The sequence below is a fragment of the Lissotriton helveticus genome, chromosome 2_1 (genome assembly GCF_964261635.1).
Source record: "Lissotriton helveticus chromosome 2_1, aLisHel1.1, whole genome shotgun sequence".
NCBI lineage: Eukaryota > Metazoa > Chordata > Amphibia > Caudata > Salamandridae > Lissotriton > Lissotriton helveticus.
Window position 1 is genome coordinate 2,052,300,411 of NC_136059.1, and position 16,325 is coordinate 2,052,316,735.

Genomic DNA, 16,325 nt, shown 5'->3' on the forward strand with positions numbered 1-16,325 from the left:
TGTCTGAGGGAAGTTTTGTGGAAAAGTAAATTTTGGGGTGTCCTGAATATTGAGGTATGGGCCGCTTCCACAATAAATTAAAATAAATCCATGCATTACAGCACAAGCAGGCAGAATCTGCTGGACCCAAACCTATACATCGGTTGCCCCTACTAGATAGAAACACTAGTCGGCCTATCACAGATTATGACTCAAAATATTGTGCCAGCGATGCTTTAATGAAAACAGCATGCTTATATTCCCTAATTTTGAATAGTGCTTAGGTCACTTGAGCCTTCACATTCTCATCTTTCTTACTCCTAATAAATCTGGCTAAGAACCTTCGAGCAACTGATGTTGGCACCAGTCTCTAATTATAAGAATTCAAGATACCACTGATAAGTCATAGTCAAGAGTAGGTGGTTGAGGGGGGAGTCGTTTGGCACAGGATGAAGATGGTCGCTATCTAACAGAGCTCTGGTTGCAGAGGGACTTCGGGCCACTGTCATTGACAGGATCATCTGGGAATTCTGAAGCGAAGATGTTTCTTTTACATTACCTGCCGCATCAGGTGATTAGACTTTCTCCGGCGAGGGCCCCTCTGCTGTATGATTTCTAATGACTAGACAGTGCATGCGATATAGAAAATGTTTCTCCCAGAATATTGGAAACATTTTTGTGGTAACAAATGCTTCCTTTTCCCCACTTTTTTCAAGTTTTCACTGCCTGTATCTCAATGATTAATATGGGTATTCCAGAAATTGCAGACATGCAGCATTACAGATTTGAAGGAAGTTAAACTGATTTTCTTTCCCTCGCTTTTATTTCTGCTCTCTTCTGATAGCCGGTCAAGTGAGTATTGCTTGCATTTTTAGTTTTTCCTGTTTATCCTCTCCTATGTTTCATATGGGGAGAGTCAGAAATTTGAAGGTCACAGCCCTTGTTATATCTAGCCCACAGAAATTTGCTGTTCCCACTTCCAATTCTTTCACTGCTCTGGATAACGGCATGCAGGATATCACAGGCATCCCCCAAGATTCTGCTTTGTCTTCTTCATCCTTAGTCAGTAGCATCCCGACAGCAATTCCCTCAAAATTGAATCTGTGAAGTGCTGCACCATCAACAACTCTACAAACCAATAAAAGAGCAAAACAAGATCCTCCCTCTCCTTTCAAATCTCCTACTTCCATTTCAGAGAAACTTATACTTGCAGATATAAGAGCTATTAATCCATTTATGAAGTACACAATTAAAAAGCTCCGATACTTGAATGACAAATGGTCTTTGATAGGGTTATGCAGTGGAGTTACGTGTTAGTAGAACTCACAACAGATGGAACAATCTTCATACTTATGGCCAGGCGGAAGGGGTGGGGTTCACATTCCATCTCTTATTTCAATCTTTTATTTCTCAAGTCCTTGACATGCCAGAATCCCCTAATTGAATATTTGACTTACGCACAGGTGAGGTCCTTGTTCATCTCCTACTTCTCACAAGGCAAGAGGTGTCATAATTTTGTTCTTAGAAAACATAGATCTCCGTAAAGTCATTAGGACAGCCAAAACCAAAGGTCAACTTTCTTGGTTTGGCTCCAATCTATTCGTTGCACAGGATTGTCATAATCCACTGCAGACAGACAGAAGGTATTATTAGGCATGAGATCAGATCTCTGCTCTCTAAATGTTGGATTATGTCAGTTTTGTCCTTGTCTATTGAAAGTGATATATGAGAATAAGACTACGACAGATAAAGACCCACCTCTTCTGGAGAAATTTCTAGATAACTTAAAAGAGATAGCAATGGATATTTTGAACTTTACCATAACTTGAAGTATGTAGGATACTCTATATCATGTAAACCTTTTTCATGTCTTTATGTCCATCATAGTGTTCACTATGAAATGTACTTTTTCTTAGATACCCCATCATATAATCTTGTTAATTATTCTGTTTCTTTTAACATCTTATAGGTGTTCTCCTTCACCTTGCAAAAATTCACCAGTAATTGCTTATGTGGTCTGATCCTTCTCCCTTTTGTTGACTTCCACAGACTCCAGTTACATCATCTTCCTGGGGTGGTTTCAGCACCCTCAACCATTTGTTATTCATATAGGTATGCCTTTGATGTCTTTTTGCTTTTTATGTTCTATGATCTTTCTTTATTTTGCTTCTATTTTTCATTACAATTTTCTTTCCTCATTGCTCATCTACTCACCCGTTGTACCTTCTTTTCCATCATATTTTCATTTCTATTGATCTCTGTGGTTCGGTGCTCGATATATTCAATAGTTAACTGATTGCAGTTTAAAAATACTTATAAACATTATTTTGTGTAAACCATGTTAAGGTTTGAATAGAAAATTATATATAGCATTACGAGTTGTTTCATGGAATCTAAAGGAACTAGGTTCTCCTATTAAAAGAAAGGCAGAAGGCAATAACACATTTGTTCAAATTGAAAGCAGATGTTGTATGGTTAGAGGAAACGCATATCATTGATAAGGTTCAAAAACTTGGAAAGAATTGGGTGGGTCATGCATTTGACTCCTAGGCATGGGTAAGAGAAATGGAGTTATTATTCTTTGTAATAAAACTTTAGAAAGTCAATTCATTTACCAAGACTTAGACTTGAAAGGGAGATAGATTATAGTCACTATCCCTAAAAATACAATTCAATTTATGAGTTTCAATGTCTATGCTCTCACACACTCAGTTAAAACATTTTGGGCCACTATTTAAACTAAATTAATGTCCATTGCAGATTACTATCTAATTTTTGGTGGTCACTGTAATATGGTTATGGATCCCTTTATTGATCAACACTCTAAAGTTATATTTATCCCATCCACAATGCGCACATAATTGAGCTTCACTATCAAACAAAGATATCTGCTTGAAACTTGCAGACTGTGCAACCCTACTTTACAAGAGTACACTCTCTTCTATCCTATACATTTTTCCCAATCTAGGTTTGATCATATATTTATATTCAACCACCTTCCATAGCATATTTTAAAAGCAGACATTGGCACCATATGGACTTCTGATTATGCCCCTGTTACATTAGATTTAGATGTCCTTCCTGTTGGTTACATAAGTAGAAGTTGGTATATGATACATCCATACTATTAGACCCTTCTTTCACACAAAGTTTTGAAGTGTTTATGATGAACCTTTTTCAGGTATTGAATCACCAGACATATTCCCTCAAATTACTTGGGATGCGTCCAATGCCGCCACAAGAGATGTTGTCAATTTTGTTGCTTAGAAAAAGAAGCTTTCTTCAAAAAAGCAGTCCATACTATGAACCATATCAAGAACTTAGAACATTATATTATTATATACAAATATAAGATATAATTAGATGCATCGGCCAAACCAAATTTGTATTCAATAAATGTGCTACAGTAAACAGTAACAGTAAAATTTTATTTGATCCAGACCTCAACTGAGATCAACAAATACAGAATTTAAATACTTTTAGATACTCATAAAAATGCTTAGCTAAAACACTTTTGCTTTTCAGACTCACTACAAGATGGTACAGTAGCAAAGTTGAACCACCTACTCTAATGTTCAACAGAAGATGATGCTTTCTATTTTCTTAAATCTACTGCTAAGTATTACGGGGGCAAAATAATGATGGAACACTCCCAGCTATCTTAAAGAAAGACCAAGTTAAAATAGGCTCCGTTCTACAGGACAACACAGTGCTACTGGAGAAAAATACAGATATTCTCGCTGAATTTATGAAATATTACAATATCCACTATACTCCTGAATCAATTCCTCATCCGGATGACAAATTTCATTATTTATCTTCTATTCAGATGTATTCTAATTTAGAACTGGATATTTCGTCTTTAGAAGATGATATATCTACTCAGGATGTTCTTGTAATTATGAAGTGCATTAAAAAGAAGCAAGTCCCAGACTTTCATGGATTTCAAATAGAATGTTATCTCCAATTCTCTAAAACTTTTAATCCTAAATTACATCAATTATATATGCAATTTCCAATTCAGCTAATGGTTCCTTTCAGTATGTCTTATTGGTCTTATTCTCAAAAAGAATAAAGACCATAAACTTTGTAAAAATGATAAACCAATTTCCCTTTCTTACTCTGACTGTAAGAGTTTTGCAAAAATTCCTACTTTACGCCTTGATCCTTTACTACCTAATTTGATTTAGAGGGAACAGTCAGGTTTTGTCAAAAGGTCGGCATAGTTCGGATAATACTAGATTATGTTTTAACATTGTGAGTAAATCTAAGGCTTATAAGCATTCTCTGGTAGCTATTTCCTTACATGCAGAGAAGGCATTTGATCTTATGAATTGGACTTGTGCATTCTCCACTCTCACCTCATTTGGGTTTGGTCCTTATTTTATTAGTTTAGTTTCGTTGTTATCACCCAAATCTTACCTTTTTGCCAAGAGTTTAAGTGCTTCATCTTTATCTTTACTCTTAGAACCCCTTGAGCTATTATTAGACACAATGCCGACATTCAGGAGTTCCTATATGGTGACAAACAGCTTACATTTTCTTTGTTTTTCCGTGTATGTAGATGATATTTTTATATGCATTTCCCATCCACAAACCTCCCTCTTTTCATTTCTTGTTGACATCACTAATTTTGCTTCCCTATCGGGATATAAAGTACATTTTGATAAATGTGAAGTCCTTCCTCTTAATAAGGGGTGTTTTAGTGCAGGTTTTCCTTCCTTTCGTTTTTTTATTGGAATTTTCCAAAAATCAAATACCTAGGTCTTTGGTTCACTGATTCAATACATTAGACTGTTTTCCTCAATATATAATTTGTCCTTATGACTTTAACATCCCTGACGTCTAAATGGAATTCATTTTTCATAATATGGTCGGTTAGAGTATATTCAATCAGGATGATGTTAGTCCCAGTAATGCTTTTTATCTCACCACCAGTCCCACATTTCTATTAGCATGTCATCTTCTTATTTAAAAAAAATGTATTCTATTTAGTCTACTTTCTTGTTAAATAACAAAAAATCTTGTATGTCCCTTCAAAAACTTAAGCTCACTAAAAAACTTGGAGGGGTACATTTTCCTAATTTCCACTCTTTTCATACTGTGTTCTTTATTAATTAGGTCTCCTTTTATGTCTCTGATTAGTGTTTTAATTCCCTTCCTTAATAGATGGATTTGGAAGCCTAGTTCATTCACCCCCTTACTTTTCTTTAATTGTACACAGAAACCTATCTCCATGTGTCTGCATATTTTTAACAATGCATGTAAACTCCTACGCCTTACATATATATGTCATCTTCAGGATAAAGGACACTTCCTTCAATCCTCAATATGATTCAACAACTGTATTAAGTTAAATAGTAAAACTATATTTTGAGGCACCTGTCGAGAGAAAAGATTACTGTGGGTGCACCAACGTATTGATAAGGACTCCTTCCTTTCTTTCTCTCATGCTCAATCCCTTATTATCCTTCGGTCATCTTCCATTCTAAATATGATTCATTACTTTATGCAATTTCCCCCCTACCTAACTACTCATCGAATAATACTATCCCTCCATTAGCAGCTTTACTTTTCTCAACTCATATTTATAGCACTCTTAACGCCCCTGTGGACAATCATGATAAGATGAGTAAAATTGCAATAGGAACGTGAGTCTAATGCTTCTCTTTCAATTATTTTATGAAATAGAATTCTGCTTAAAATTCCAAAATCTTTTTTAATAGATAATACAATTCAAATTGTTTTTTATTTACCAAAGACTTATGGTCACCCCAGCTACGTTACATAAAATCTATCTGAATACCCTCACTTCTTCTTGGTCCTGACTTAAAACACATTTTATTTGAATGCCCTTGCACATATCAGTTATGGCTGAAGGCCTGGAAGCAGATGAATACCATATTGCATTCTCAGATACCATTTACATTAAACAATTTATTTTTAGAAAGTTTGTCAAATGATTGCTCTTGCTGTTCATTAAATGTCAGTATGTTAGACTCACTACTTGCAGTTGCCTTTCTGTAAATAACAAAAAATTGGAAAGATTTATCACTTATTTTATTTCAATCCTGGTGATGTGGCGTTTGTTATAATCATAGACTTAAAAAAGCTAATTGTAATACACTTGCTCTTGAAATCAAATGAGACATTCGCTGGTCATCAGTAACTGTTGTTTCTAGATTTCTCTGCTCTGACTGTCAAATCACACAAATCATTAACAGAAGAAGTGCCTCAACCTCCTTCACTCACTGAGAATATCAACATTATCTGCATTATGTTAATGGTATTGTTATTGTTATGATTAAATAACTTAAGCCTCTATTTTTCTGATACAGTAAACATAATGTGCTGTTTTTGAACCATTTCTACGTTACAGGTTTTATCGTTTTCTTTTCATTCTTTCCTAATCATCTTTTTACTTTTATTACTTCTCCTATTCCTATTTGCTACTCAAGTTATTATTATGCCAATAAGTGTACTGTTTTACTGACATTTATTATTTCTTGTTACAATACAAAATGTTTGTTATTTTTCTATTAATAAACTTTAACTGTTAAAACTTTTTAAAAAAGAGTGGGTGCTTGCTAATGTCCTCTAAATATGTATATTTCTCACGGAGTGATTCAATAGTTCGTATGTATTAGCCTTATTTAAATATATATTTTCATAGAGCAACAACTTCAGTGGCATAATTGAGCCAAAGAACAATTCTTATTTTGCCTAAACTATGTTAACTACCCAATTTTCACCCATCTATTTATGTCTGCGATGACATGTGAAATGTTTGTGATCAGAGTATTGTTCATTGCTGTTAAACAAATGCTCACATAAATGGTTGCCTTTTGAAAAACATACCACCATTTGCTAAGCATTGACAAAAAGAGGAACAACAAGAGACAATTCTTCATTTGTACATACCTTCGGTTCAAGGCATTTGCTGTTCTCTGTTCTTAATTACACTTCAATGTGAGGCGCAAGTTCGGAGTGACCTATAGAGTAATCAGGCAGTCTGGGCTGGTCTGACAGATCACTTTATGGGCTGTTTTCTGGCTGTTTCTAGGCCTGTTTTATGGTCAGGTGTGGTGTTCTCTGCTGTTGATTTTCCTAATATTAAAACAAACATTGCTTTCAGCAAACACAAATGCATGCAGTCTCCCATACATTTCAAAATACACATACAGCATGTCAATATGTTATGTTATGTTATGTTAAGGCCGTACTTTTAGAGCGCACGGCTGCCCAAAAGGGCGTCCCGGCGCTTTGGCAAAGAGACCAGACACCTCAAAACACAAAAGGCAGCAGCACTACCGTCTTAATCATTACGCGGACAAGAGCAAGGTCGTCAGCTCTTTCCTAAAAGCCAGGAGACTCGTAGCTTTACGCAGGGAGAGAGGAAGCTCGTTCCAACATCGAGCGACCACAAATTGAAAGGATCGTTCTCCCATCCGGACACGCTTGGCCGGGGGCACCTCCAGTTTAGCCAAATCGGCAGATCGTAACATCCTTCGCGGCACATAGAAAACAGTCTGCTTCCTAATATAATTAGGGCCGATGGAATGAAGGGCTTTAAAGGCCAGCGTGAGAATTTTAAATCGGATTCTTTTAGAGATAGGCAGCCAATGCAACTTATTCAAAAGCAGTTGGGCGCTGGCTCTCCTCGGCAAGCCGAAAATAGCCCTGGCCGCCGAATTTTGAACAATTTGCAATCTGGCCAGGAGATACTTAGGCAGACCCGCAAAAAGCGCATTAGCGTAATCTAGCCTAGATCCCACTAACGCCTGAACTACTGTCTTCCGATATTGAAGGGACAGCAGAGGAAGAAACTTCCTTAGCATCTTAAGGATGCCAAAACATTTCCCAGATATCCCCATAATGTGTGGGCTAAAGGAGAGAGCATCATCAAGCATCACTCCCAGATTTTTCACTTGGGAAGATGATTTCTCCGGGGGGAACATATCCTGGGGCCACCAGGACTTCCAGGCCGGGTCAGGGGCACAGCCGAAGAAAAGCAGCTCAGACTTATCCGAGTTGCACTTCAGGCTGTGCCGCTGAAACCACGCAAAAACTGCGCTCAAACAGGCCTTAATCCTGTCACCGTCAAAAGCCTCACCTTTGCTGCAAGTGAACAAAAGCTGGGTGTCATCAGCGTATGAGATGACCAGGGCTCCATAGGCCTCCGCTACAACCGCCAGAGGAGCCATATAGATATTAAATATGGTGGGGCTCAGAATGGACCCTTGAGGAACCCCGACCTCTAGCGATTGCATTTCGGCGGAGAAGGGAGGAGCCCAGATCACCTGCCGGCGGTCCGATAGGAAAGAATGGAACCACTCCAACACCGTCCCCCGCAAGCCGATCTCCCTGAGTCTTAAAAGGAGACCAGCATGAGGGACGGTGTCAAAGGCCGCCGACAAGTCCAAGAGGACTAACATAGCCTTACCCCCAAGATCAAGCGTCTCCCTGATGGCGTCGGTCACCTCCACGAGGGCCGTTTCCGTGCTATAATTCACACGGAAACCAGATTGAGAAGCATGGAGAATGTTATTCTTCTCAATAAAGGTGGTAAGTGTGAGTTGAACATGCTTCTCAACCACCTTCGCCAGAGCAGGGAGGAGGGAGATCGGTCTATAGTTAGCCAACTGCAGCGGATCTAACTGAGGCTTTTTGATCAGCGGCAGAATAAGTGCATGTTTCCAATCACGAGGCACCACTCCGGAACTCAAGGATAAATTGAGCAGGGGGTTCAGCAAGTTATTGAGTGCCGGAGCCACCCTGCCCAAACACCTTGCTGGACAAGCGTCCAGAGGTGAACCGGATTGAAGCCGGGACAAGAGCTCCAGGGAAGTTGCAAAGGACAGCTGTGGGAAAACCGATAATATGGGCTCACCTTCTGTTTCTAAAGATGGTACCTGTCCGTCCGTCAATACACGTTCAAAACCTGATTTACAAATATAGGCCAGTTTTAGCTATTTGGGGCCGTGTTATACAAGTGCCCCGGGGCGCAACAGGAGTTTGCACCTGCTCTGCGGGCCTCTGGGGCACTTTGGTATTACAGAAGGGGCTGCAAATGTTTTTGCATCCACTTCTGTAAAGCCAGCGCTATCTTCAGAGGGTGTTCCCTCATTTGCATTGGGGAATGGCCCCATCCAAATGCGGGAATCATTTACCTTTTTGACCGCAATGTATTACAGTTGCAGATGCAGAGGCAAAGGAGCTCTCAGTCAGTGCACAGACTGTGTGCCACCTAAAAGGTGGCGCACTGTCAGCACGCCTCCTCATGGCAGCCGTCTGGGGGGCAAAGTTGGTCCCATGGACCCCCATACATCTCCTTGCAGTTAGGTGCAGTCACTCACCATTCCCCCTTCAAAGTGCAGGTGGGTTGCCTTCTGCACTGTGAAAACATGGAGCAGCTTTAAAGCAGCTGCTCCGTTTTTCACAGGGGGGCAGCACAATAGCCATAATGTAGCGTATTTTCATTGTTTGCGCTGATCGCAACAATGAAAACTAGCCTTGTGCATATTACGGGCCTTGTTTTGTTAATGGGGGCTACTTTAATTTCAGTGCCTAGGTCTATTCTGTGTCCCAGGCTGACCCTGATGCAGTAAATTGTGTGCATCAATACCTTTAATGAAGAGCTTCGACATAAGGTATTTTACTGCCTAATGAATACAGAACAAAAGAACTAATGTATTAAGTTAGGATTAAAAAGATTTACAACAATACCTACCTAATATTTGTTTTGATTCTATTGAAAACTCAGGAACGCCAAAAAGAAACAACACCAATTGTTTGTACAATTTAGGGCTTCCATCCTTCTGCAGGCAACTTTTCATGAAGTGATTCAGGACTGAGACTCAGTGAATGATATCTGTCTTTTCTCCTATAGAACCTGAAAATAAAATAAAAAATCCAGCAATCAATCACTCTTCAAGAGTGTGATGATGGAAGAATACAATATATGAAGACTGGAGACATAATTAAATAGTACTTGAAAAGATCTTAGCTTGTGTAGAAGCACACATACATTCATGAATGATTTATGTAATTTCTATGCATTTATTTGTTCATATTCAAACTTCAAAATATAATAGATAAATTGAAAAGCATAGGACTAAATTATATGTATGCAACAGGCTTTTGAAGCATCCTTGTCGCATGAGAACGTAACAGGTCTGCTCAGCTCTGCTGCTATCCAGACTGAATTGAGGCAATGTACTGTACAATCCCAGATGCTTCTGAGAAACATTTATTTACCTACCTTTTCTGAAGTGACATAAACTAACCCCTCCAATCACATTGCCAGTCATCTCCTCTGCCCCTGTCACATGTAGAAAATGATAATTGTTCTTTCCTTCTTGGCAATATTCTTAGTAGGTATTCTGTATAGTATCTTGAATTAGACTTTTGTATCTCTCTAGTTATTTTGTAAAGTGCACTTACGTACACCTTCCTGGTAAATTTGTCTTACATCAAATCATAAATAAATACATGAATACATTTCTTTGATCTTTGTCAACCTTTTCTCTGTCCATAAGAACATGTCGTTGTACGTCCCCCTCTTCAAGAGGGCTGTCATTCTAAAACACACTAGCCACCTGTGTACAACTGTCACCAGTGAGGTGACATTAGCAATAAAAGGGAGTTGGGAGCACATTTCTTTATTCCAGCTTCCAACTATGTGTCAGTATCTTTGCTTCCCCTAATTCGTGCATACATCCTATACCTTAACAACAATAAAGGTGGATGGGAGACAGCCTTTACAATCCTGTCTTTACAACAGGATGCCTTTACCATGAATTATTTACCACACAGTGCATTTACCATGAGTATGCTTTTGCCACACATGCCTTTACAACAAAAGGTAAGTATATTTAAGTAGGGGTGGGCTGATCTCGCGTAGTGGTACTCTGTGGAATTTCACAGAGTTACAGGAAAATTCAGGAAAATTCCACGGAGTTCCGTGGGCTCACAGAGTGCCCCTCTGCCAGTCCCCCCACCCTCCACCCCTGCTAAAACCCCAGCCCCCTGACCCCTCCCACGTAGTAGTAAGGCCTAAGTAAAAGACTAGAGGAAAGACTAAACGACTTACCTTCCTCCCTAATCAGTGTCCTGCTCCTGCTACTGCGCCTGGCTCCACTCGGGTTGCACTGCTCCTGGTGAATTACAGCAAGAACTACAGTGCACATAGCGTACTGCTCAAAGGCATGCCTGACCATATCATGGGATTTGATATGGTCAGGCATGCCTTCATGCAATATGCCATGCAGTTCTTCCTGTAATTCAACTGGAGGGGCGGAACTGGAGCCATGCCCAGTAGTAGTAACAGGACACTGATTTCAGAGGAAGGTAAGTCTCCCACTGCACTGGTGAACTCCACTCTGCTGCATAGGTGGAGTTTTTTGCTGAACCTCCCCCTCCAAGCAGAGTGCATAGTAGTAAAACCTCTGTAAACTCTGCCCATGGAGCGGAGTTTACCCCCTAGGATTACATTCAAGATAAGTGTGTGTTTTGTATCTATCTACCTATCTATCTATCTATCTATCTATCTATCTATCTATCTATCTATCTATCTATCTATCTATCTATCTATCTATCTATCTATCTATCTATCTATCTATCTATCTATCTATCTATCTATCTATCTATCTATACGTATCTCAAATAAGCTCCCACCAAGCAAAAGCAAACATAACTCCGCTTTCTGCAAACTTGAGCAGTCAAAGAGCTTCAGCGTGTATAAAGTGGAGTTTTAATCTGTTTCTTTGTACGCAAACATGAACGCAGAGAAACAGATGAAAAGATTGCTATGACAGACAGGCTGCTGCCTTTCAGCAGCCCCGTGTCTGTCAGAGCAATGCTGGTTACAGCAGTAGGTAGGGAGCCAGCAGGTATGACTGGGGTCTTGAGGTTCCCTCTGTGGTCCTCAACACAGGTGACTGGGTGCCCTAGGGGCACTCAGAATAAAGAGGTCAGGTCCTGGAGGATGAGGTCAGCCCCCCTCCAGTTATAAATGTAAACAGTATTAAAAAAGGCTGGGCCCTGATGAATGTGGTCCCTGGGGCTGTCAACGGCCCGGGGAGGGGTCTGCACAGCCCCCCTGCCGTTATAAATGTACATGGTATAAAAAAACTGGGTCCTGGGGGCCTAAATCTGCTCAGGGAGTAGGCCGCATGGCCCCCCACCCCATGGTAAAAACAATGTACTTTTTTTTCAAAATGCAAGGCTCAGAGTAAGTCGCCGGAGGCACTACCCTCTTTCTTAGTCACTCTGAAAAGGAGTGTCCTGGCGCACAAGTCTCCTTGGCTAGTGAGGGTCTTCCTGTTACCTCCAGTAAGTCCCACACAGTGGGATTGCTGAAAGGTTGACCAAGGCCCCGCCTCCTTTCTCCAGCACTCTGCAATTGCACCTCCTGGCACAGTACAGGTTGGGGGATGAAGTCCCCTTGGCTGTAGAGGATTCTAGGAGGCCAACAACCACTCCTGTTACCACCAGTAAGTCCCACACATCCAAACTGCTGAGAGCTTGTGGCAGGCCCATCACCTTTCTCCACCACTCAGCAAACGTGCCTCGTTGGGGGTTCAAGTGCCCTTGGCTGCTGATGGTCCTTTTGGGCCAAGAAGCCCTCCTGTACTCAGCAGTAAGTCCTGCACAGAGAGATTGCTGAGAGCTGGTTAGAGTCCCTGTCCCCTTTCTCCACCACTCTGCAAATGTACCTAATAGTAAAAAAATTCCACAGAAATACACCCAGAAAATAGAGGTTACAGTGCCATTAAGGTTAAAAAATAGAATGTTAAAAACCATAGAAATATAATGAAAAACCCAAAGGTTACAGGGAAGTTATAGTCAGGCTCAGATTTTACTCATACAAAACTAGAGAAATTCAGCAGTTATAGTTACCTGAGCTAACTATAACTTATGCCCCAGCAATGTACTGCTTATAAACTCAGATAATATATCACTCATGGCATGGTCAGTGATCTCACTGATAACATCACTGATGACATCTCAAATGACATCATCAATGTCATCACTGATGACATCATCCACAAAACCACTCACACAACTACTTATTTACCCATTCACAACCCCATAAAATTACTCACACACCCACTCACTCCTCCATAGAGCCATTCACACTACCTCTCACTCATATAACCACTCACATCCATTCACTCACCCATACAGCCACTCACACAGCCATACACTCTCCCATACAGCTACTCACACACATACGTATTCACCTATACAGCCACTCACACAGCCACTCTCACACCTCTATAGCCTCTCAATGCAGCCACTCACAGACCTATGCAAGTATTCACAAATTTACTCACACACCCACATAACCACTTACATACTGATTCACACATCCATACAAGCACTCACATATATGTTCATTCACCCATAGTCACTCATGAAGACTCTCAAACTCTAATGCAACCACTCACACACAAAATACGTAACCAAACACTCACTTAAACAGCCACTCACACTCCTATACAGCCACCTATACACCCAGTCACTCACTGATGGAGACATTCAGACAGCCACCCACTCCCCCATACAGTCACTCACATAGAAACTCACTCACCCATACAGGCACTGGCACCCACTCACTCACCAACATAGTCACTCACACATCCACTCTCTCACCAACACAGCTACTCACATGCATACTTATATACCCATACAACTAACCATACACCCACTTGCACACCCATACAGCAAATCACAAACCCACTCACGCACTCCCTCACACACCCATACAACCACTCAGATACCCGCTAACTCACCAATACAACCACTGACACAACCACACACACACACACAAACCTACTCACAAACCCGCTCATTCAACCATAGTCACTCAAGTATGCACTCACACACCCATACGGCCATTCACAAACACACTGATACAGAAAGTCACACACCCACTCAGATAACAGATGTTAGAGATAGTTTCATTCATTAGTAGTACACCTAGTACACAAATTTAACTTTTCAAGTAGCTTAGTATATATGTTTCACAATGATAAACTCTTGGAAAATACTTACTCTCACTGGATGATAACATCAGTAATTCAATTTGAAATATCATCAGTGATGTTATTTGTGATTTCACTGACCATCTCATGAGTGATCTAATATGAGAGGTCATAGGAGGTACATTGCGGGGGCCTAAGTTATAATTAGCTCAGGTAACTGTAACTGCTGAATTTCTATGGTTTTGTCTGAGCGAAATCTGAGATTAACTATAACATTCCAGTAACCTTTGTTGTTTTACTGTTAATGTATACATATATATATATATGTATTTTTTTATGTAGAGTTTGGGGTGGGTAAGGTTGTTTTCAGGGTCTACAGGTGGGTACGGGCATATGGTGCTATTGCTGTTTTTACAGTTTAGTTGTCAGGACTTTCTGGGACACTGGTATGTGTCAGGGACACCAGCAAAGGACTGATGGAAAGGAAGACAAAGTTGGCAGAATATTGGGTACAGAGCTGCCCAAGATCACACAGAGAGTCAAAGCAAAAAGGGAATCCATAGGGAAAGTTTTGTACAAGGTAATAAGAGAGTTAAGGCTCTGAAAGGACTGGCACGCAAGAGGCAGTGAGGCAATCAGGCGAACTAGCGTTCAGAATTGACATGCAAGATATATGTATGTATTTACAGATATATATATATATATATATATATATATATATATATATATATATATATATATATATATATATATATATATATATATATTACCTACTGGCGGTCGCCAGTAGGTATATATAGTTAGGATTTTTTCTCTATGGGTTTTTTGAAAATTCTATGTCTAATAACTTTGGCGTTTGTGGACGGAATTGGCTGAAATTTTCAGGAAAATGGCACATTTTGTTTCTGAGCAGCCCTTGAAAATTTGGGGGGGGGGTTCGTCCAGTGGGGGCCGAGAAAAAAGGGGGGTCCCAAAACGTGTTTTTAACATTGAGTTTTCCATAGGGCGGTTGGCCTCACTTTTAGCCCGAACGGCTGAATGGATTTGCACGAAACTTGGCAAAATTGTAGGGACTGGTAGCCCGATGTGCCTTTTGTAGGTCTCAATATATGTGCTCCAGTGGATTTTGAGAAATTAACATTTAAAAAAAGATATATATCTGTAACAGCGGACCGGGCAGCGCACTGGTTCGCGGACTTTTCGCGCAACGGAGCTTTGTGAAGCGAAGCTGATTGGTTCTCCGGCGTCTGTCAACATTCCAAACAGTCCGTAGCGGCCGCCATCTTGTCTCTCGGTAGGATCGAGAGACAAGAGGAGGTCAAAACAAAGGGGGAAATAACTATAAGGGGGCATAGTAGATCCTCGCTGACCCCCTAGGTTTGATGTGGAGGTTTTAAAAGGGCCCCGCGGGGCAAAAAAAAATAATAATAATAATAATTGAACGGCTGAATGGATTTGCACGAAACTTGGCAAAATATTAGGGACTGGTAGCCCGATGTGCCTTTGCTAGGTCTCAATATATGTGCTCCAGTGGATTTTGAGAAATTAACGTTCAAAAAAAGATATATATCTGTAACAGCGCTCCGCTTCGCGTAACGGAGGTTTGCGAAGCTGATTGGTCATTCTGTCACTGGGCTATAGTTGGGCTACATCTGGCTGATATTTGGGCTACATTTGTTTTTTTGTGTGTCTGGCGGCCATCTTTGGGCTACATTGGGCTACATTGGGCTTCATTGGGCTACATTCGGCTAATTAGCAAATAGCTCATCGCAAACTAGGAATGGTAAAGAATCGCTATTTATTCCTTAAAGTTCGCTATTTAGGAAATGCAAATAACTTTGATGATACATATGGCGGTTCATCTCTAACAAGATAAGAAGCATAGGGATACATTTATGATGACTGGCGCATCACCAGGGATGTGTTAGTCATTTTGTGCCGCTGTTCCGTCACCTATGGTGTGCTGCATTTACAATGCGGCGCATCCTGGGGCAAAAACAGCACAGATGCGTGATGTATCTGTGCCGTAAAGGTGGCGCATTGCTGGAGTTGTATCGCAAGTGTGATGAAGCTCCAGCAAGGGTCGGGGGTGCCCCTGTCGCAGGGTTTCTGTTCTCACACAGAACTGTGGACAGAGGATTGGAACCTCGGCGAATTAGGGTGTCCCAAAACTCACGTTAGTAATCAAAAACTCCTTAGCAAGCTAGGTACAGTGTCACATTGGATATAACAAACTCTCAATGTTTAGACAATCCAGAATATGAACTTATAGTACCTCAGGATACGTGGAACTCATGAACAGTCGGTCGTTATAGATTTCTTAGAAACCAGAACATGGAGTTAAGAAGAACAGATGTG

General features: G+C 40.4%; 1 protein-coding gene and 1 long non-coding RNA gene across 2 annotated transcripts in view; both read right to left on the reverse strand.

Annotated features, from left to right (window-relative positions):
* Positions 1-7,088, reverse strand: part of NPY5R (neuropeptide Y receptor Y5) — a 52,455-nt gene extending 45,367 nt beyond the window's left edge. The window contains exon 1 of the mRNA XM_078677667.1: positions 6,901-7,088. The gene's annotated coding sequence lies outside the window, so the exon portion shown is untranslated. The remainder of the gene's footprint in view (positions 1-6,900) is intronic.
* A 2,639-nt stretch (positions 7,089-9,727) lies between these two features.
* Positions 9,728-16,325, reverse strand: part of LOC144820007 (uncharacterized) — a 352,699-nt gene continuing 346,101 nt past the window's right edge. The window contains exon 3 of the long non-coding RNA XR_013607667.1: positions 9,728-9,871. This is a non-coding gene — a long non-coding RNA (uncharacterized LOC144820007). The remainder of the gene's footprint in view (positions 9,872-16,325) is intronic.